This window comes from Pelophylax lessonae, assembly GCF_965119305.1.
Source record: "Pelophylax lessonae genome assembly, chromosome: 6".
In the NCBI taxonomy this organism is placed as follows: Eukaryota; Metazoa; Chordata; class Amphibia; order Anura; family Ranidae; genus Pelophylax; species Pelophylax lessonae.
Genome location: NC_138773.1, coordinates 64,612,358 through 64,634,507, shown reverse-complemented (window position 1 = coordinate 64,634,507; position 22,150 = coordinate 64,612,358). Strand labels below are relative to the sequence as shown.

The following is a 22,150-nucleotide window of genomic DNA, read 5'->3' as shown; positions in this document are numbered from 1 at the left end:
AGCAGGCCCTTTACCATGTGATCAGCTGTCAGCCAATGATAGCTGAGAAGCTGGTTATCGACTTTTTTTCTCCTCACGATCAAGCTTCTGTTACAGGGACATTGGTTCCTGCCTTGGTGCCTACCACTGCTGCTAATTAGTGCCACCCAGTGCTACCTATCAGTGCCCACCAATGCCACCTATCAGTGCCCATCAGTGCTGCCAATCAGTGCCCATCAGTCCCTCATCATCAATGTCACCTATTAGTGCTGCCTACCAATGCCACCTACAAGTGCCTATCAGTGCCACCTCTCAGTGCCCATCAGTGCCGCCTCATTAGTGCCTCCTCATTAGTATCCACCAGTGCAGCCTTATCAGTGCCGCCTCATCATTGCCAGCTCATCAGTGCCCATCAGTACAGCCTCATCAGTGCAAAAGCCTGTTTGCAAAATCTTATAACAAACTATGAACATTTTTTTTTTTCAAAATTTTCAGTCTTTTTTTGTTTCTTTAGCAAAAAAATAAAAACCCAGTGGTGATTAGGTAACAACAAAAGAAAGCTCTATGTATGTGGAAAAACTTTTGTTTGGATACGGTGTCGCGTGACCGTGCAATTGTCATTAATATTGCACCAGCAATATGAGCTAAAAAGCTAAAAATTGGCCTGGGCAGGAAGGGGTATAAGTGCTTGGTAAACAAGTGTTTAAAGTCCAGCCATTATATCAGTTAGCGGTGCCGCAGCCACTTTCCTACTCCTGAGTGCTATACATACCATGGTGTCCCCACTCCGCTCAAGGCTTGAGAAACAGGGAGTTATCCTCGAAATGCATTGCCTGTACCATCTGGGCTTACACTTGCACAACCTGCACCCCCTTGTCCATCTATGTGCAGTCAGGAGACTGAGAACGCTTCCAGATATGTCATATGTGGAGTAAGTAATATCTGTAGGAGTGGAAGCTGCTAGGACTTCCTTCACCCGGCTACTGGCTATGTGGACCTGTCCTCTGCTAACCTGATGTGCTCTGTTACAGGTTGGTCAAATGTGAGTTGCCACTTTTTTATACTACAACATATAAATGCTATCCTTTTTACTGCACGAGATCCGTGTGCTGTCTTCTATTCTTTTGTCACTTTATGTTTATTATTAACCCTCCATTGAGCTGCATCAACCAGACAGAGTGTGACTTGCCATCTGTGTATTCTTTTTCCATTTTGCCCATAACACCAACATTTCCAGAAACACTGGTCATCAGGACAGTTAGAGAGAGGGAGCACAGGCAACAACAAAAATCTGACAGAAGTTCCAACTATGCACTGCTCTATCCAAAATATAAAAAAAATTGCCTTTTAAGTTATACTTTAAACAATTATTTGGAAAATTGGGGACTTACTTATTTAAAAATGTAGTTTATTAGTGAATACATTTGGTCATATAAATACAAATATTACAATAATTAAAATACAAAAAAACATTCTTAGCAAAAATATTGTAGAAGATTCGATATCAGAAATCAATTTCAAACTGTGCACAAAAAAAAAAAGTGAATATACGTGATAGGATGTATATGGGGGCCTTCACCGTGCTCTAAAAATACCCGAGATGAGATGGCTTAAAAATGTATTTATTTTGTTTTGTATATCAATACTTCTGTTACTGTATTTGATTTAGCTGGATATGTCTGTCTGATCCAGTATGGGTCTTTGTCATGTGGATCTTCTGTAATTTGTTGTTCCAATAATAACCATAAAAATAAAGAATAAAAAAAAACCAAACAATGCTTTTTTATTATTGTGAAGAATGTTAGTTTTTTTTTTTCTTTTTTTTTTTTAAATCTGCGTCCCGTCTTGAGAATGCATTGACGGAAGTGTAAGTGTCAGGGTTTTAGGAAGTTCTATGCTAGAGTTATTTCCACACATTATACTGCAAGAAAAAAAAATATTTATAAATTAGTAAATGTAAACTCATTTACCTAAATCTCATATCGTTTTTAGCATGTTTATGTAATTTCAAAAATCACTTAATTGTTTTTAAAACTACGGCTTTTATTAAAATAAACCTGATTTGCATGAGAACAGACTGACCCCCTTTCACCCAACACACACCACCCAATGTCTAACACTAGACCAACTACACCAGTTCAATTTGAAATTGTATTATCCCAAAAAGAATACTGTGTACTCTACCAATATGTTGGCCATATGTTGCAATCACCTGTATTGTCAACAGCATGGAAAATGAAAAGGAAAAAAAAGAAAAAAAAAAAAAAGAAAAAAAAGAAAAAAAAAAAGAAAGAAAAAAAAAGAAAAAAAAGAAAAAAAAAAAGAAAGAAAAAAAAAGAAAAAAAAGAAAATCGGTAAATAAAATCTCATGATCCTGCCATGTTGTTCAGGCATTTCCTGTTATAGGGTGACAAAATTTTGTCCCCATCTATTAAATTGTGCTCCTTCATTGTTACTTTGCCACAAGGGTTTCTGATGGAGACTACAGGTAGTCTTTTTAGCACACATTACACTGGTATGGTCCACTGTTGTTACCATGAGGAAACTCTCCTTTAGAAATTCCATGCATCCATTACAGGAGTGCATGTATAAAGGTAGTAGCTGTAAACAGGCTTCAGAAATGTATTAGTACTGAGATGTAACAAACAATGAAACAAGAGTTACGTTTTTTTATTAAAAGTTAAATTACAATTGGGTTAGGATGCACAGTGCTTTAGAAAACTAAATGACATTTAGTTAGGGCTTACCTCTAAATTAATTCAGATATAAACCCCTTTCTGCCTGCTGGCCTCTGCGCTCTTGTATCAGTCTGAATAGACTACCACCAAACAACAATGTTCAGAGGGATACGTACAAGAGCCAATCAGAATGGCATCTACTATTGCCTTAACATGCCAAAGGTTCTATTTTCCATTTTATATCAGTTAGATGAGAAGCAGACATGTTAACCTGGTGTTCTTTGGTCCACATGCGGACATTTTGTACCTTTTGTAAGGCCCTCAGAGGTTTAGAAATTCAAACTAAATCAGGCCCTGGTTTTTGCTTATTTGATAAAGGCTCCATTTCCTTATGGAAGTTTGTAGCTCTATACTTCAGGAATGGTTTAATGAACCCTTTCTCCAGGCTAAAATGTTGTAGTTATTAGTATCAATTTGCTATAATCTTTTTGGCAATAAAGAGACACTGGGGTTAATTTACTAAAACTGCAAAATCTGGTGCAGCTTGCATGGTAGCCAATCAGCTTTTCACATCAGCTTGTTTAACCACTTCCTGCAAACCGACATAGCTCTACATCGGCTCAGATAAGTGGTTGTACGGGGGGATGCCTGCAGCTAGAGGCATGATCCTGGTGCCATTTTTTAGAGCCGACAGTCGGCTTGCAGGTGGTGAAGGCTGATGTGGCTTGAGAGCTGCTCGGCCATTACCCCAGCAAGCGGGAGGGGATGCCCCCCCCCCTCCCGCCACCTTCCTGACATTTTTTATTGTGACTATTTTTCAAGAAGTGAGACTCCAATGTACCTATTTGTATTCATCTTGGGAGCGCCAGTACACCCATCTATCTGTTGTGTTATATGTCAGGACCTGGGCATGGGTCGGCTGCAACCCTGATATGACTAACTGGCTTTTTTGGCATTAACCCATCCATCCCACATAACTTACATACAATTTTTGGGATCCTTGAACATCTGTTCTTCAGCGCCAGGAATTGCTTCTTTGTGTTTGTCAGTGCCACACTGTGTGCCATCTGCCATCGTTCCCAATTGTCTGTTGACTATGCAATTTTACATGGTCATTTAGTTTTAACCCTTTTAATAAAGCAATTTGTTAAGCGGTATTACACTATGTCCGTGTTATCTACTTTTATATATGGATAATGAACTACTCCATGGGAGCTTTGGTCACCTATCTCCAGAGATCCACCGCTATCCTATGAGTTATTCCGTCCAGGACCATCATACACTTTGAGATCCACGGAGTATTAACTAGCGTTTTTAGACCCATCTGCTATAAGGCACTTGGGTCCAGATCTTCTAGTTAGCATACATCTATATTCAATTTGCTGGTGTGGGTTTACTTACCTGATTTTCATCACCTGCACTATACTGGATGTTTCATATTCCATTATTTGGACTTTGTATGGAGTGTTCTCACTTTATTTAATTTATTTTTTCAAAGACTTTATTGCACTTTTATTTTTTCACTTTTGGATTCATTGTCATTTGATTGTATCTGATATTATTTAGCGCTGAACTTTCTGTTACGGTATATTATCTTTGTGACAACTTTATGTCTGGCAGCTTTTTATATTCATGACAGTTAGCGCAGTAGGAGCCACAGTATACTAACTGACTATGTCCATGGCTGCCATACCCTCTCAAACTTGTGAGGGCAGTTCCTGCCAATATAGGTCAACTTACAAAAAAAATGAGCAGCTTTGATAGATTTTTCCCAGGAACCAACTGGGGAAGGGGGGGGGGGACGTGAATTCCATTTAAGAACAATCTCCCTTTTTGCATAATAAAACAAGTATGAGAGTAACAGTTTGGGGCATCTAGGCCCCTGTTCATCATCCTGGATCCCCAGTAGAGCCACTTTAGGAGAGACCAGGAAGGACAGCTGGAGGCTGAAGTTAATGACTTCCACCACTGCACCCCCAAAATTGGGCCACCCATGGACAGATCCAGAACATGTGAAAAAAGGTACCTACTCCATCCCCAAAGCAAGTGCTGTCCTGCAATCTTTGATGATATACAGGCCCTTCTCAAAAAATTAGCATATTGTGATAAAGTTCATTATTTTCTGTAATGTACTGATAAACATTAGACTTTCATATATTTTAGATTCATTACACACAACTGAAGTAGTGCAAGCCTTTTATTGTTCTAATATTGATGATTTTGGAATACAGCTCATGAAAAACCCAAAATTCCTATCTAAAAAAATTAGCATATCATGAAAAGGTTCTCTAAACGAGCTATTAACCTAATCATCTGAATCAACTAATTAACTCTAAACACCTGCAAAAGATTCTTGAGGCTTTTAAAAACTCCCAGCCTGGTTCATTACTCAAAACCGCAATCATGGGTAAGACTGCCGACCAGAAGGCCATCATTGACACCCTCAAGCAAGAGGGTAAGACACACAAAGAAATTTCTGAACGAATAGGCTGTTCCCAGAGTGCTGTATCAAGGCACCTCAGTGGGAAGTCTGTAGGAAGGAAAAAGTGTGGCAGAAAACGCTGCACAACGAGAAGAGGTGACCGGACCCTGAGGAAGATTGTGGAGAAGGACAGATTCCAGACCTTGGGGGACCTGCGGAAGCAGTGGACTGAGTCTGGAGTAGAAACATCTAGAGCCATCGGGTACAGGCGTGTGCAGGAAATGGGCTACAGGTGCCGCATTTGAACCAGAAACAGCGGCAGAAGCGCCTGACCTGGGCTACAGAGAAGCAGCACTGGACTGTTGCTCAGTGGTCCAAAGTACTTTTTTCGGATGAAAGCAAATTTTGCATGTCATTCGGAAATCAAGGTGCCAGAGTCTGGAGGAAGACTGGGGAGAGGGAAATGCCAAAATGCCTGAAGTCCAGTGTGAAGTACCCACAGTCAGTGATGGTCTGGGGTGCCATGTCAGCTGCTGGTGTTGGTCCACTGTGTTTTATCAAGGGCAGGGTCAATGCAGCAAGCTATCAGGAGATTTTGGAGCACTTCATGCTTCCATCTGCTGAAAAGCTTTATGGAGATGAAGATTTAATTTTTCAGCATGACCTGGCACCTGCTCACAGTGCCAAAACCACTGGTAAATGGTTTACTGACCATGGTATTACTGTGCTCAATTGGCCTGCCAACTCTCCTGACCTGAACCCCATAGAGAATCTGTGGGATGTTGTGAAGAGAAAGTTGAGAGACGCAAGACCCAACACTCTGGATGAGCTCAAGGCCGCTATCAAAGCATCCTGGGCCTCCATAACACCTCAGCAGTGCCACAGGCTGATTGCCTCCATGCCACGCCGCATTGAAGCAGTCATTTCTGCAAAAGGATTCCCGACCAAGTATTGAGTGCATAACTGAACATAATTTTTTGAAGGTTGACTTTTTTTGTATTAAAAACACTTTTCTTTTATTGGTCGGATGAAATATGCTAATTTTTTGAGATAGGAATTTTGGGTTTTCATGAGCTGTATGCCAAAATCATCAATATTAAAACAAAACACAGCCTCTGGGGGGTATAGTAGACCCTGTGCAAGAATTTTGTCTGGATGAGCTTGTCCCTAGAGGAAATCAACAGTCTGGTACTGTCTTCAAGACAGGTCTTCCAATCCTCCCTCCTCGATGGGGTCCATGGTAAGACTCAGAGGGGGCAGGAAATTGAGCATGGGCTGCACGACGCAGTTGGAAGTAGTGAAAAAGCATCTACCCTGGAAGTTTAAACTTGGCCCTAAGGTCAGACTAGGAGAGCAGACCACCCGTTAAGAGCAAATCCCGAAGAGCTTTAAGCCCACGCCTGGCCCAAAGTTGAGGGTCCGGGAAGGAGTGGAAGTGTGTGAGGTTGGGAATTCCCCTAATTGGGCAGAAAGGCGACCACCTATTGGGTCAAAGAAATCTACGCTTAGCCACAAACCTAGACCCTGAGCATCATCCTAGTGGGGTGTGGGAGATCAGGGAATGCTCGCAGACTTCTGTAGACCAAATTCCCAAGCTTGCAAAGTGAACCCAGAGAAGACGCTTCCAAGCACACTGCTGCATTTGCCCGAGAGCACGTAAACCACCTACGGACGGTTACGAGGGCGGCCGTCCAATAATATGTTGGGTAGTCCGGCAATGCCCATCCCCCACACTGCACATGAAGAAGCAGAGTCGACTTCGCTAGCCGAGGGAGAGCTCCCCCCTAGATAAAGGTCCCCACACATCGATCTATCTCCCTGAAAAAGGAATTGGGTATCCAAATAGAGCAGTTAAGGAGAATATAAAGAAACTTAGGAAGGGAAATCATTTTTAGTAGGTTAATATGTCCCATGAGATTCAACGATAAGGAAGACCAGAAGGTGAACTTGAATTAAAGTTGGGAAAGCAGTGGAGCCAAATTAAGGTCAGATAAACTCATAAGGTCCCTCCTCACTTGGATACCCAAAAATCTAAATTGATCGACCCAAACTAAAGGGGTGGTGGCCGCATCCACTCGGGCTTAGGGATCTAGGGGAAAGATCGTCGACTTGGACCAATTAATACATATCCCCGAGAACCTGTCAAGGGCAGCCTGTAGGGACGAGGGGCGTTGTGAAGATACAAGAGGGGGGTCATCTACATACAGTGAAATCTTCTCTTCCAAGGAGCAAACCCGTAATCCTTCAAGTAAGAGGGAACCCCCGAATGAGAATGGCCAACAGACCTGGGCACAGGGGTGGAGGCTTCTCCCACCCAAATTTCTTTGAAGCTTCCAGTCTCCAGACCCTAATCCGGAAATGACAAAACCCGGAAAAAAATAATAGTTTTCTCCACTAGGAAAAACTCTTCTGAAGTCCCTCACATATGTGAGACCCCTGTGTTAATATGAATCCCATTACTACAGTAGCAGGGCAAAAGATCAGTCCAAGCATCAGGCAAAAAACATGGTCAAGGTCAGTGCAGGTAGAAGGGAGAAACATGGTTGATAAACAATCCAGACGCCAGGCAGAAGCATAGTCGTTAAACAGGCCAGGGTCGGTTGAAGTGAAAGGCAGAAATGTGATGGATAAACAATGCAGATGCCGGGCAGTGGCTTAGTCAATAAACAGGCCAGGTTCAGTTAAGGTGGAAGGCAATGGCATGGTTGGTTTAGGCAGCAGGCAAATGGTCAGCAACGATATTGAAAATGGGGAATTGGCAGGCTGTTAGAAAGATGGGCTAATATTTTAGTGACAAGTGACGTCAGAAGCAGTCTCCGATGCATAGGCCCAGTTGGGAGAGACACTGGGCACAATGATAACTGGTGTCTCTAATAACTCCCCCTCTGCTGCATATGCAACATCTTTTTTGGCATCTTCAGCCTGCTTCTTTTGGTGGAATGCGCTCAGGGAAATGGCGCTCATGAAGTCTGCTAACCGCATCAGAGCTAAAGTTTTCTGGGGGATCTTTGCTGGTAGATGAGGGATGTGACGATTTCTTCTATGAATTTGAGGAAGGCGGTGGATCTTTCTGTAGATTTGGTGTAGGTGGCATAAGCATTATAAGTGGCCAAATGAATAAGATAAATTGCAACTTTTTTATACCAGAAATGGGGCCTCCTTGTTGCTTTATAGGGGATTGTGCTCTACAGGCAAAATGGTGGGTGGTGACAGTAGGGATAATTTTTTTGCTGCAAAGAAAGCGTGGCATACATCCTCCACTGCCTTTGTATCATAAGGGCTCTTACATACTGAGCCACTCCGCTCAACAGGGGATCCAAGAGTGGAGTCAGTGTCGGGACAGTCATCCAGCACCCAGAGAAGATGCCAAACTGCGCCCCCCTTTTTTTTAGGGTTAGGGTGCCCCCATCCCTGCAATAAACCATTGCACCAAGGGAAGCCCCACCTCTTTCTCACCCCTTGTCCCGGCTGTGAGTGGAGTGCTAGTAAAAATGCAGCTCAGCCACGTCTTTACTGCCCCCCCCCCCCCCCCAACACAATTATAAACTAGCATTTCCTGCTAATGATTATCCTTGTTATAATTATCCTAACACAGTAGGTGCTCTTTGCCTCTGTCACAGTGTGTGTGACTGTTGGGTACTGACTTTGTTATGGCTGTACTAGGAGTTTATAGGCTAACACTGTACAGCCATAACAAAGTCAGTACCCAACAGCCATGTGACACTAACACAGAGCCATAGGGCCATGCTGTGCTGTGATCATTAAAATGACAGTGGGGACTCGAGTCTGGGGACTGTACCTTCCTTTCACGCATGCTGCCTGTCATGGTGTGTCACTTGCCTGTGCACCGCCACCCCCTGCTGGGATTGCCAATCTGCGCCCTCTAAAGCCACCTCACATAAGCCTCTCCCTCACTCCACGGCACCTTCTGAGGGAGCGGAGGTGCACAGAATAACTACCAGGGAGGGCATAGCTGCCCCTTCTGGACCAAGGTTATCATGTTTTGGCTAAGAGGAAAAGGGTCCTTCCTCGAAACACGTCAGCCCAGCCAAACAGTTGCTGACACCCTCACGTCATCCAGTACTGGGGTTCCCTGGACAATTTGGAGATGGCCTGTTCCATTGTGGTTTTATATGTTTTATCATAACTCATTTGTGAGTATAATATGTGTTGTCTTTGGATCCTAATAAACCTTTTTTTAGTGGTAATGTACAAGGTCGGTGCGACCTTCTTTTGTTGTTGTCTTTTAGTGAATCTTAATTTAAGCCCTGTGTAGTAAGTAGAAGCAGGAGTGTGAGCTACTAAAATCAATTTTTTATTGTAGGCAGGAATGAACAATAAAGCTGCCCTGGCCCCCACTGTCTTGCTGATGAGCCTCGGCCCCAGTACAACAGGGCTGGTTGTACTGCCTTATCAGTGGCCTGGGTGACAGGTGCCCTGATAGGCAACAGTAACTTTGCCAACGGGTGACAGGTGCACTGATGGGCGACAGTAACACTGCCAACAGGAACAATGCTGATAGGCAATGATACAGATTCTCTTTATATGGGGTGTGTTGTCCATGGTAAGACAATACAGGATTGGTAACTCATGGTTTGCTGACACACTTCTCACACTGGAAATGTGTGTGAGGAGAAGAAGCCAGTAACAGCAAGTTACCGTTTTTTGTTTAAATTTGTGATACACAGCCGATTACGTGGTAAAGAGCCGCTGTAATTGGCTCTTTACCATGATCAATGAAGCGCGCTGTGTCCATGGCATGTGCTGCGAGAGTCCTCTTAGGACAAGCATCGCCCCAACCATCCATCGCGCTGCAATATGGTGGAAGGGAGCCAATTAAACAGCTGTGACCTTTCTCTCCTGCTGTTCATTAGTGTGCTGTAACACATTGGCGCTTTGTTTAGAACCATAAATCTCACAGATCTGGATGCAGCTTACTCTGGACTTTGACCATACACAGCAGCAGCAAACTGGAAGGACTCTTTCCTCTGACCTTGGCCTGAGGGCCAGGATAAGGGTTGGGCAGCTGCCCCGGGCACTGTGATATTATGTGAGATTGAAGGGGAGTGCCACGAGGTCATTCGGGGGGGGGGGGGGGGGGGGCAAGAGAGAGTGAATTGTGTTGGGAGGGCCTATGGACGATGATTTGTGCTAGGAGTGATCGATTTCAGCAGGGGGGGGGAGGGGTGGATTTGTCCTGGGAAGAGGTGGAATTTATGCTTAGTGGGTAAACATGCAGATAAATGATTTATTATTTTTTTTGTGTAGCGGGGGGTGTGGGGGGCACAGTTTGGCATGTTCGCCCTGGGTATTTAAAAATAGCCCAAGCTTTGAGCATTTTCCATTATCGGATGATGGATTGAACAGAGTATGGCACAACTGCAAACCTACCAAGATATGGCCGTCCAAGGAGAGCATTAATCCAAGTAGTCAAGAGGCCCATGGTAACTCTGGAGGAGCTTTAGAGAGCCACAGCGCAGGTGGGAGAATCTGTCCACAGGACAACTAAGTTGTGCACTCCACAAATCTGGTCTTTCAGAAAGTGTGACAAGAAGAAAGCCATGCGTAGTCCAATTTGTGATGTCCCCCCAACATGGCTTCTTGCAAACATGTGAAAGAAGGTGCTCTGGTCAGATTAGACCAAAATGTAACTTTTTTGGCTAAAGGCAAATCATTACATGCAGCGGAAAACTAACACTGCACATCACCCTGAAGACACCATCCCCGCCATGACACATGATGGTGGCAGCATGATGTTGTGGGGATGCTTTACTTCAGCAGGAAAAGTGAAGCAGGTCAGAGTTGGACAGGTGGATGATAGATGGAGTTAAAAACAGAGCAATCTTAGAAGAATACCTGTTAAGAGTCTTCAAAAGACTTGATACTGGGGTAGACCCTAAACATACATAAAGCCAGTGCTACAATGGAATGTTTTAGATCCAAGCATATTCATGTGTATGAATGACCCCAAAGTCCAGACCTAAATCCAATTAAGAATCTGTGGCAAGACTTTAAATTTGCTCTCCATCCAATCTGATAGAGCTTGAGCTATTTTGCAAAGAATGGGCAAAAAGTTCACTCTCTAGATGTGCAAAGCTGGTAGAGACATCCCCAAAAAGACCTGCAGCTGTAATTGCAGAGAAAGGTGGTTCTAAAGTATAGAGTCAGAGGAGCTGAATACAAATGCACTCCACACTTTCATATATTTGTAAAAAAAAATGTGAAAATCATTTTCCATTTCACATTTATGTGCCACTTTGTGTTAGTCTCACAAAAAATTCCAATAAAACCCATTACCGTTTTTAGATGTAAGGCGCTCTAAATGTCCTATTTTTTTTTTTTTTTTTTTTTTTTTTTTTTTTTATCGCTTGCTCCATCCAGTGGCCAAACTATGGTATAGTTTTCTGAAATACAGTAGCGTTTTTCTTGTATTTGGCCATTTTGGCTAGAGCTGATAATACAGGCATTAATTGCTTACAAAAACTACAAAACATTTTATACAACTTGCACAAATGTTTCTGACCTTTGGGATATTTGCACACAAATAGTGTTTATTGTGCATACAGCTTCCACAACACTTTGGGAGTCTATTCCTATAACATTCGCTGCACTAATGTCAGACGCATTCATGCAGCAAAAGGTTTTATTAAAAGACCCCTTTGTTTTGTGGAAGTCTTAGAGCCGGTTCATATTAGAGCGATCCGACTTGCCAGGGCGACCTCACAAGTCGCGGTGCGCAGCTCAGAGCGGTCGGCACGGACTTCATAACATTGAAGTCAATGCAGGTTGCTCCGGGTCGCCCCAAAGAAGCTCCGGACCCTTTTTCTAAGTCGGAGCGACTTGTGTCGCTCCTATTAGAACGGGTCCACAGCTTCTCTATGGCAGGCGACCTGTCAGGCGACCAGGTCGCCTGACAGGTCGCCCCAATGTGAACCGGCTCTTAGAAAAGACAGTAGGAACCACTTTCACGGCTTTTTAGCCAAAAAGCATTTTTTTTTTTCTCAGAAAGCAGAGACCTTGGAGAATAAAAAAGGTGATTGTTGGGACATTATGGCCTCATGCACACAGGGCTTTTTTGCAGCTGCTTTTAGGAGCATCAGACTTTTTTTGCAGCTTAAAAACACCCCTACTTGATCTCTTATAGCTTCAAAACGTCTGTGTGCATGTGCACGTGTATGTGGCATAGGCATTTTCAAAAAAGCCCAGTTCTGAGGACTGGCATTACAGCTGTAAAAACGCCTGACACTGCTAAATGTTCTTATACAGCATTAAGCCACGTCATACTTTTTGTTTTGTGTAAGGGAAAAAAAATCCATACCAGACCCTTATCCGAGCATGCAGCCCCACGGGTCAGGAAAGGGGGAGGGGAAATAAGCCAATAGCCCACCCCTTCCTGGGACATACCAGGCCACAAGCCCTCAACATGGGGAGGGGCTCTGTGCCCCACCCCACAAGCCCCTTGTCCCCCATGTTGATGGGGACAAGGGCCTCTTCCCAACAACCCTGGGCAGTGGGTCTATTGGTAGGGGGCTTATCGGAATTTTGATGGCCCCTGTAACAAAAGCTTTGTTATGATCACAAAAAAAAAGGCACATATACGGTAGCATGGGCAGGTGACAGGTACTCTTTATTGGGGGGGGGGGGGGGGGATCTAAAACCCCCAATGCAGCTCATCATTCACTGATCATGCTTTATTAGTTGCATCCTCAGCTACACTAGCTATGACCTACACCACTTTTGTGGCCGTTCGTGCAAAAAGGAAGCAGGGATATTCCACAAGTTCCTCCTGCTCTCATTGTGCAGGCACTTTCCTTTGGTCATGGGCTCCCCAGAGGAATAAGAGAACCCTTCAACAACCATGGGCCCCACTTGAGTTGGGGGGGGGGGACACTTTGAGATCCCCTTAAAAACAATTGGGGCATTAACTTTTCTTAAATCGTCTACCATGCCATTTATAAAACATACCTTCACAAACAAGTGGTTGCTGACAGATCTGCTTTTATTGGTTGAGGGTCATGAAATGGTTTTGATTTAGATTTGTGATAAAAATGTTGGCTATATATTTTTAGCTCAGAAGTAAAGTGTTGGCCCTATTTTTTTTTTCTTTTATTTTTTTTAAACCTTCATTCAAAGGATGCGTTAGGTGCATGGGCATCCTCAGAACTTTTTTCAGGGGGGGCATCATTTTAAGGTCACCTGTGCTCCGCCCCTTTTTGACAATGTCATGAAGGGGAGGGGCTTAGTCATTATGAAATAAAGCGCAGGCATGCAAAGGTTTAAGAAACCCGATGTAAAAGCATAATAGAAGGATCAATCTGCCATTGTCTGATTAGCAATTTGTAATCTTTTTTTTGGTTTACACTATTGAATGCACCACATTATTTATACACACATGATCAAGGCACTACAACTGAATTATAAAAAAGACGAATGTAGAATCTGCATTTGGTGTTAACAAATGACAAATAAAATATATGATAAATGGCTGCCCACATTTGCACAGGCATAGCAGCCCATTGATTCGAATGGGCTTGGGCAGCTATGCCTGCGTTTTCAGCTGAAAAAAGGTGCATGCAGAATTTAAAAAAAATGCAGTAGCCGTATAATCCATTCTGCTTTTGCACCATGTGACTTACCTGCAGTTCCTGCACACTGCACAAGCAAACTGTGTTTTTAAATGCTGGGCCCACGTATATAAAAACGCAGAAAGCCTTCCCGTGCAGGAACTGCAGGTAAGTCGCATGGTGCAAAAGCAGGATGGATTTCACGGGCCACTATATTTTTTTTAAATGCTGCATGCACTGTTACTGTAATAATGACACTGGCAGGGGAAGAAGTTAACACAAGGGGTGATCAAAGGGTTAAGTGTGAGCCTAGGGGGTGTTTTCTAACTGTATGGGGGATGGGCTTGTGAAATGAACATGGCGAACTGTGATCCTATATAGAAGAATCACAGGCGCTCTGTGTTCATTTCAGGGAGAACAACGTTCTGCTGTGTTTACAATGGATGACCGTCGTCCTCTCTCAGTGGGGAGCGGTCGTGGGTGGCCGGCGACACTCTGTGCCGCCAGTCCCGTTAATTGGCATCCCCGTTGTCTAGTGGGGGCGGGTGCACGCCCCTGGTGTATAAGGGTCCTTTCACATGAGGGGTGCGCCCGGCAGATTCCATTTTGCTCTGCAGGAATCGATCCGCCAATCCCCGCTGAGCAGGCGGATGACAGCTCCATCTCCGCTTACTTTGCAGAGACAGAGCTGTCAGTCCTGCTCTCCTCTATGGGAGATTGGATAAAAATGGACCGCCAGTCCATTTTCATCCGATCCTATTAGTAAATACAGCTGGTACTACTGGTCGTCCTCCAGGCTGTATAGATAGGTCTACTCATTATAACAGCAGTAGATGTATTTATGTAGAGAAATTAGAGATCTGTGACTCTATAGGTTCAGCAAACAGGATCCCAGGCGCAGCTGGTACTTGTAGTCCCCCCAGGCTGTATAGATCTATTCACAATAATAGTAGAGGTCATATGTCTGTTTTACAATTATAGATTAGTGACTCCATAAGCAAAGCAGACAGGAGGACACCAGGTGCAGTTGGTACTTGTAGTGCACAGGCTGTACAGATCTGCTCATCATGGTATTATATAACAGCAGTAGATGTCTAATGTCTTATGTGTGCAGTACAAAAGGATCCCTGGTGCTTGCAGCTGGTACCTGTAGTCCTCCAGGGCCCAGGCTGTAGAGATCTGCTCAGCTCACTCACTAATCACTATAATATTATGTGCAGGCCAGCAATAGATGTAGTAATAATGTCTATACCTTAATATACCGGAACAAAGACATACTTTTTAAAACAGAAATTAGGCGAATACCTAATAAGCACTGGACACACAAGCACAACTGCTTACAGGAAGTATTTAGCTGAGGTTGTTACCAGGAAAAAAAAAAAAAAGGTTCAATTATGTCACATGGAGAGGAGATGGATGATTGACAGTAAGTATTTAAATGTTATGGATTGTCACAGTGTCACTTTATCAGTGACAAGAAGACTCTCTGTCTTTACTGCTCAGGTCAAGTCGACTCATTGTGTCAGGTCACAGCCACTCTCTCACTCCGAGTCCCGGTGTAACGTTAAAAAACCATACCCCGTGAAGAAACCATACCCTCGTCACTTCCGGTCTGAAACAGCTGAGCAGCGCACATGCTCAGAGCCCCGGATACGCAATTGAACATGAAAGAATTTTAGAAGTGCGCATGCTCGGTGGGCATGAAAGTATCACGGCACTGTGTCTAATGTTATACTTGCGGCAGGTACATTAAAACACTTCGGCTGCAACATAAATCCTCTCCTCTGCTATCGCTGTAACTTCCCTCATCTCCGGTAATAAAAATAAAAGCGGCGGCGGGTGTATGAGATGTAAATGTGACGGCGATCGCGGCTCCGTGATCCGCTTTTATATTTATTACTGGAGATGAGGGAAGTGACAGGGTGAAGAGCGGAGATGATTGATGTTGCAGAGGAGGTGTTTTAATGTAAGCGCCGCAAGTTTAACTACCGTGAGAAATCCATACCCTCCGTAGGTGCACCGGAAGTGACGAGGGTATGGTTTTCTCACGGGTATGGTTTTTTCACTGAACACCGGACGCAGCGCTGCCTCTCCCGTCTCCTCTCCAGGGCACGCTGTCACTGACGCTCCTCTCTCCTCCGCGGGCTGCAGCTCCGCCCCTTGCTGAGCTGACTGACAGCAGGGAATCCCTGACTCGCCCCCTGCAGCTGTCGGAAGGGCAGCAGAGGACCGAGGACGGAGAGAGGATGAGCCAGAACCGGCGGGCAGATCAGCGCTGCGCTCGTGCGATGCTGAATAAAGGCAAAAATAATTTGTGCGATATTCCAGGGGGGCACTCGCCCTCCCTGCGGACGCCCATGGTTAGGTGTAAAAGCCACACCAGGATGTAATCCTATTTGGGTTGGTGTAGAACTACATTAATTGTAGAAAAACTGGATTTGGCAGTTGTGAGTTTAGATTATATACAAGCTGAATGTAGGTAGCGGGGGGGGGGGGGGGGTCAATGCTCCTTAGGGTATGCAACCTTTTCAGGCACAGATACCAGTCCAATAGCATCTCAGCAACCAGTGGTGAACATTTGTGCCATTTACAGGTCCTGTACAGTGCTTCATAGAACAGAAACTTCCAACGGAATAAAATCTTGCTGTGTCTTGGCTCTTGCTACACATTAACAGTCCTAAACAGGCTGCCCAAGCCTAATGCTTCTCCACCTCCACATACAGTTTTGCACCAATCTTTAGCACTAACAAAATGAGAGCTGTCTGCACCCTCAGACTGCAGAGCACTGACTGTTCAGGGGATCCAAATGGCCTGCAAGAGAGAGGTCCTGAAAGGCATATGCAAATAAGCCAGGGAAATTTGCAAATATCCCAAGCAAAACTCTTCCCAGCTCCCTACCATTTTAACAGAAATACATATCAAGCAAGTAGGGCAGAGTGCAGGGGCCAATAGTAATAGAAAGTTCAGGAGCAACTACATCATGCAGGATTCACCCAGGATTTCAGAGATTAGTAGTAAACCGCAACAGATGCATAGGTCAGGGATAAGTAGTTAGCTGTGCAGAAACAGGGGTCAGTAGTAACTCTGTATACAGGGTTCAGTAGAAAGCAACACAAAATTCAGAGATCAGGAGTAAATGATAGTGTCAGTAAACTGAGTACAGGGGTAAGGAGTAATGCAGAATTTAGGGGGTCAGTGCTATGTAAACTAGAGTGCAGGGTGTCAGAAAAGTAGCCAGGGAGGTCAAACATTGAGTAAAGCAGGGATCAGGAGTAAGTACTGCAGAGGTCAGTGGTTAGCAGTGCAGAATTTTGAGGTCCATAGAATGGAAGTGCAGGAAATCAGAAAGGAACCCAGGGTGCAGGTTAGCAGTATGATGCAGAAGGCAGGTTGTAGGGGGTTAAGAAGGGAAAGCACAGATCAGTAGGATGTAATGCAAAGTTCAGAGGTCAGGAGTAATGCAGGGGTTAAGTAGTACAGAGATTAGAGGTCAATAGTATGTACTGCAGAATGATAAGATCAATAAAAAGCAGAGTGCAGGGGATTAGTAGTATGTAACCTAGATTCAGGGATCAGTACTTGATAAAACAGGGGTGAGTAAAATGCAACAGTGTGCAGGACTGTTAGTAATGCATCATGAAGGGGCCTTGATTAAGTCAAGCACATTCAGAGGCCAGTAGTAATAGTTCAAACAGCCATAATGCAGATTGCAGGGGCAGGGATTGAGTAAGGCAGAGTGCGAAAGTCGGAGTACGCAACACAAGAATAGGCTGCCAAGAGGAAGTAAATTGAGTCCATAGAAGGGAGTAAAGAGTGCAGAGGTTTGTAGTAATACAGGCTTCAAAAGGGTCAGTAATATGTAAGGTAGGGTGCAGGGGATCAAAAAGAAAAGTTCAGTAGTAGGGTTGCACTGATCTACAGGCAAGTAGAAGTACCAATACCTGTGCGGTGCGATTTGAGCCCATAAAAGATAGGCACTGCAAAGGTATCATTTTCAGGTATTGGAGCATTTGCACCAGCACTCCTGCAAATGCTCAGTATTGGCACACATCAGTATAACCCAAATTAGTATGCAAGGTAGTGTTCAATGGAAGGCAAAGTTCAGAGGGCCAGGAGTAACAGCAGTATATAGTACAGAGTCTAGAGGTCGGTAGCTTGCAAAGCATAATACAGGGTATCAGTAGTGATCACGCATAGAAGTCTGTCCCACTGACGAAGTCCCCACCCAGGACGTAGCACATATGGGGGGGGGGGGGGGGTAGGAGCTTCGTGTGACATCACCTGCAGTCATCCTTATGGTATATTGTTGTACCAAGGGCGCTGATTGTTTGCACTTGTGACAAGTGCTGTGCTTTGTAAGTTTTTAAACCTGTTTTTATTAAAGTTTGAGGTTAGATGGAGCGCACTAGATATGGCTTCATTGTGCTTCTCTGTATTAAAGCTGTAGTAAACTGTAGCCTTTTCTTTATAAGGAGAAAAAAGCCTGCAATACAATGGCATATTATGCATTCCATGAAATGCTTACCTTTGACTTAAGCCCTCAAGCAGTGCACTGTCACCACTGATGGTGAAGATGGAAGCCCTTCCCTTCCAGGTTTGCACGCTCTGGCTGTCTGATTGGCCAAGCCACGATAAGGTCACTCCCATGTATGTGTGCAGGAGTCATGGCACAGAGCTCTGACATCACTGCGAATCTCTCCTAAATGGTGCATGTTTAGGAGATACCACTGAACCTACAGGTAAGCCATCAGAAATTTTGAGGCCCCTTACACAGTTTTAGGCCTGCCCCCCCCACCAACATTTCCCAGGGCCCGCTTACCACGTCGTCATCCTCCTCCAGTCCCATGTCCTCAATCCCATGAACATAAAGGTGAACGGTTCTAGTAAATGCAGCTCCTCCTGTCCAGGAGTGAACAGGGGAGGGCAGGGTCTACAGCTGTGCGTGAGGGCTAGTGAGGGGCAGGACCCCCCACATAGTGCCAGTCTGTGGAGAATGGTGGAGCTTGAAATTGAATGGTATTGCAAGGACAGGTGGCAACCCTACCATGTTTGGGGCCCCTTGGGACGCCTGGGCCCACTACATGTGTATGGGCTGTACCCCCCTGATGGCAGCCCTGCCTGTAGGTACAAGGGGGGAGGAGGAAAAAAAGAAAACTACTACCACTTTAAAGATAATATATTTGCTGCCAGAGCCAATTTGCTGAAGTTTTGAATTGGACAATTTAGCTGATTAGCGATAGAAGCAGTCATACAAAATTAAAAAGAAAAACCCACCACATGATTGCAAATAATGCCATGTTTATTTTTACTTAATCTGCATACTGTCTTGAGAACGCACTGAAGAAATTGGCAGGTTCTTGAAGGTTGCAAGACATCCCATGCCAGATGACAGTTCTTTCCACATATTATACTGCAATGAAACAAAAATGGCCTTTAGTTATACTTCATGCAATTTCAATTTAACATGTTAAAGAATATTAGAACAAATTCAGTCCATGGTGATGCTCGGTCACCATCTCCCAAATTGTTCTCCTGCATGGTCACCATGTCACAAGGAGGCTAGTCATTTTAGTTTACATTACACAGCATGCATACCTCCCAATCCCATTAGCAAATGTAGGCACAGGAAACACCCTCTGCCGTGCCCACTTGGGGGTGGGAGGAAGCACTTTTAGGTTTTAACTTTAACCACTACTATTCTTCTATACTGGCTTTTAAAAAATTTACAAATTTAATAAAAGGTTTAGCACTGGGAATTTTGAAAGATAACTGCTTTATTTTTTATATAGCTATTTCAGGGCTCAAAATGTCAAGTCCTGAGCTACTAGCCAGGCCCTAAGAGTTACTCGCCAACACTTGCCCTACAAAAAAAAAAAAAAAAAAAAAAAAAACTCCAAGTGTGGCATTAAGGGAAAACAAATCAGGGCTTCCTTTCATATCAAACAATGGCACAACTTTACATAATGATTGGTTGCCATGAGTTACACAGTGCACATCATTACTGCCTTGTTAAGTAAATATTTTACTACTAGTTATAGCATTAAAATATTTACTTGCCAGGAATGTGTACAGTAGCCAATCATTTTAGTGATATCAGTGAAATATGGGTAGCCCATTGCTGGTATTTGTTAGGTTTTCCTTATTCAGTGCAATAATTACACTAAAGGAGAGGAAAAATAAAAACCCACACACACACTACTAGCAATCATATTTCATCATAACAAAAAGGATAAAATATGATTGGCTACTATATGCACTGTACACTATTGCTTTGTTAAAGAGGTACTGCAGTCAAGTTAGCCGAATCAAAATAAAAAAACATTATGTAGATTAATCTCCAGAAAACATAACTTTAAACAGCGTTTGTGCACTTAGTGATCAAATGCTTTTTTTATATACATCTACCACACTGGTGTTGCAAGTGGCCATTACTAGTGAGGGCGAATGAAGCTGCTGCCAGTCTTCCTGAACTGTTCCCACATTAGAATCTCACGCATGTGCGGTAAAGGACACCCAGCTGCACATGCGCAGCAGAAAATGTTCTCCTGTACTGACATGGCGCCGTCACTATAGCAGCGGCAGCGAACTTCTGCTGTGGCTGCTATAGTAACATGTACACCAAGGCCTCGGCCATGCCTGAGCAATAGAACCAGCACTTTCAGGCCTTTGTTTACATGTTGCACTTCGCTGCTATACAAATCCACACAGAGCTTGGGCATGGCAGACACGAGGTATGGGACAAATAATTGAAATAAAAATATCTGACTTTATCTCCCTGGAGTCAGTGCAAATACAGGAAACCAGATCACTAGCCTAGGCAAATTACAAACAGGGAAGAGGAAGTGCAGAAAACAAGGGATTGACAGTCCATTCACACCAATACGACTTGTCAGCCTGACAAGTCGCGTGGTACAGGAACGGTTCTAATAGGAGCGACACAAGTCGCTCTGACTTAGAAAAAGGTTCCTGTACTACTTTGGGGGCGACCTGCATAGACATTTTATGAAGTCCATTCAAGTCGCGCCGAAGTCGTGTTGCACGCGACTACACAGGTCACCCCCAAAGTCGTGCAGCTTCAGTGTGAATGCGGTGTTAATGCCACATATTTACAGTTTTGATTCACAATGATTTACACATTCAGCGGACACATGTCCGATATCATCTGCCTCCCGATAGAGGAGAATGAGTGGCCTGATCAGGTCCGATCGTGTGAAAGGGGCATACAGCCTTGCCCCTGATCCTTGTAAACACCATATGAAGCTAAACACCATATGAAGCTAGGATTATCATACTAAACTGATACAAGAACTATTAAAATGTGCCAATTTAGGTGAAGACTGATCAATCAGGCTAGAAATTGTGAAATTACCTGGTCCATATACAAGCCTAAATCCTCTTCTAGTGACACGGGAATCACTGGTAAAGATGATCTGCATGGAGTTGAACCTGGATGTAATGGATGGTTGCAGCGTCTGTCCACAAAAGACATACTGGTATGCAGCAAATAAATACTTTGAATTGTAGATGTGAAGCTTGTCAGAGGCACAGCTGTTCATTGTGCCATCTATGTCAAGATCTGTGAAGGTGATCTCAAACTGGAACAAAAACAGATGCAAAGTTTTATAGGATAGGCATCTTGTATGATAAGATAGAAGAGACAGGAGTGAATTTCTTACAATTGACAGAAGTTAGGCAAAAGATTTTAAGAAAGTGTTGCCTGAGAGGCACATTGAGCATTTCTGCTTTGGCATGATTTTGTAAAATGCACTGCATAAAAAAAAAAAAAAAAAAAAAAAAAAAAAAAAACGACACTTCCATAGCTAGTGGACCAATATTGTAGAATATACATGAAATATTTGATATAATGCACATCCTTACCTTAGAGGTGGTGGTGATGTTCCAGCGACAGTAGGCATTATTGGGGTAATTGTTCGGGAAGTTGGGTGAGGTGATAACTCCCTGGGGGGCTGTCAGTAAACCACCACAAGCTGGAAGACACAAGACATCTCATAACAGCTGTATGTGCATTTGGCTCTCTGAATCAAACTGTCATCTGAATATATCTTTATAGACTATATTGTACCCTTATCCTTGAAAGTGACTGTCACCAGCTAACTAAAAACACAACATCCTGCCTATAAAGAATTGCCTGTCCAGCTGCCAGTCTCCTCTGTTTTCCCCATTGCTACCACTACCCGAGGTCTCTTCAATATGCGATGTTTGATGCTCAGTTCCCCATGCACTCCATAATTGTTGCCATCGTGTCCTGTGGCGATTTAGGTGTCAACAGGAGAAAGCACAAAATAAAAAGGGGGGGTTAAGAATCTGCCACTCACATCCATGTGTTGGGATGCTAGTCCAGGACAGGTAAAACGGCTTTTGTAAGGGGGATGCCACAATTTGTGTCGCAGTGACAGGGGTATAGTGTAATGAGAACCTGACATAGAACAGGTTAAAACTACAGTAATCTTCTGGTTATATAACCAGATTTCCACATACAACCATCT

General features: G+C 43.8%; 1 long non-coding RNA gene across 2 annotated transcripts; it reads right to left on the bottom strand.

Annotated features, from left to right (window-relative positions):
• Window positions 1-1,885: 1,885 nt before the first annotated feature.
• LOC309559080 lies at window positions 1,886-21,635 on the bottom strand. Of its 2 annotated transcripts, none has more exons than XR_014225444.1 (3): window positions 21,522-21,635; window positions 21,013-21,238; window positions 1,886-1,900 (listed from the first exon to the last, which is right to left on the bottom strand). It is a non-coding gene; the product is annotated as an uncharacterized lncRNA (long non-coding RNA). The 2 variants fall into 2 exon arrangements; XR_014225445.1 differs by lacking the exon at window positions 1,886-1,900 and adding an exon at window positions 18,958-19,053.
• Between the last annotated feature and the right edge of the window lie 515 nt (window positions 21,636-22,150).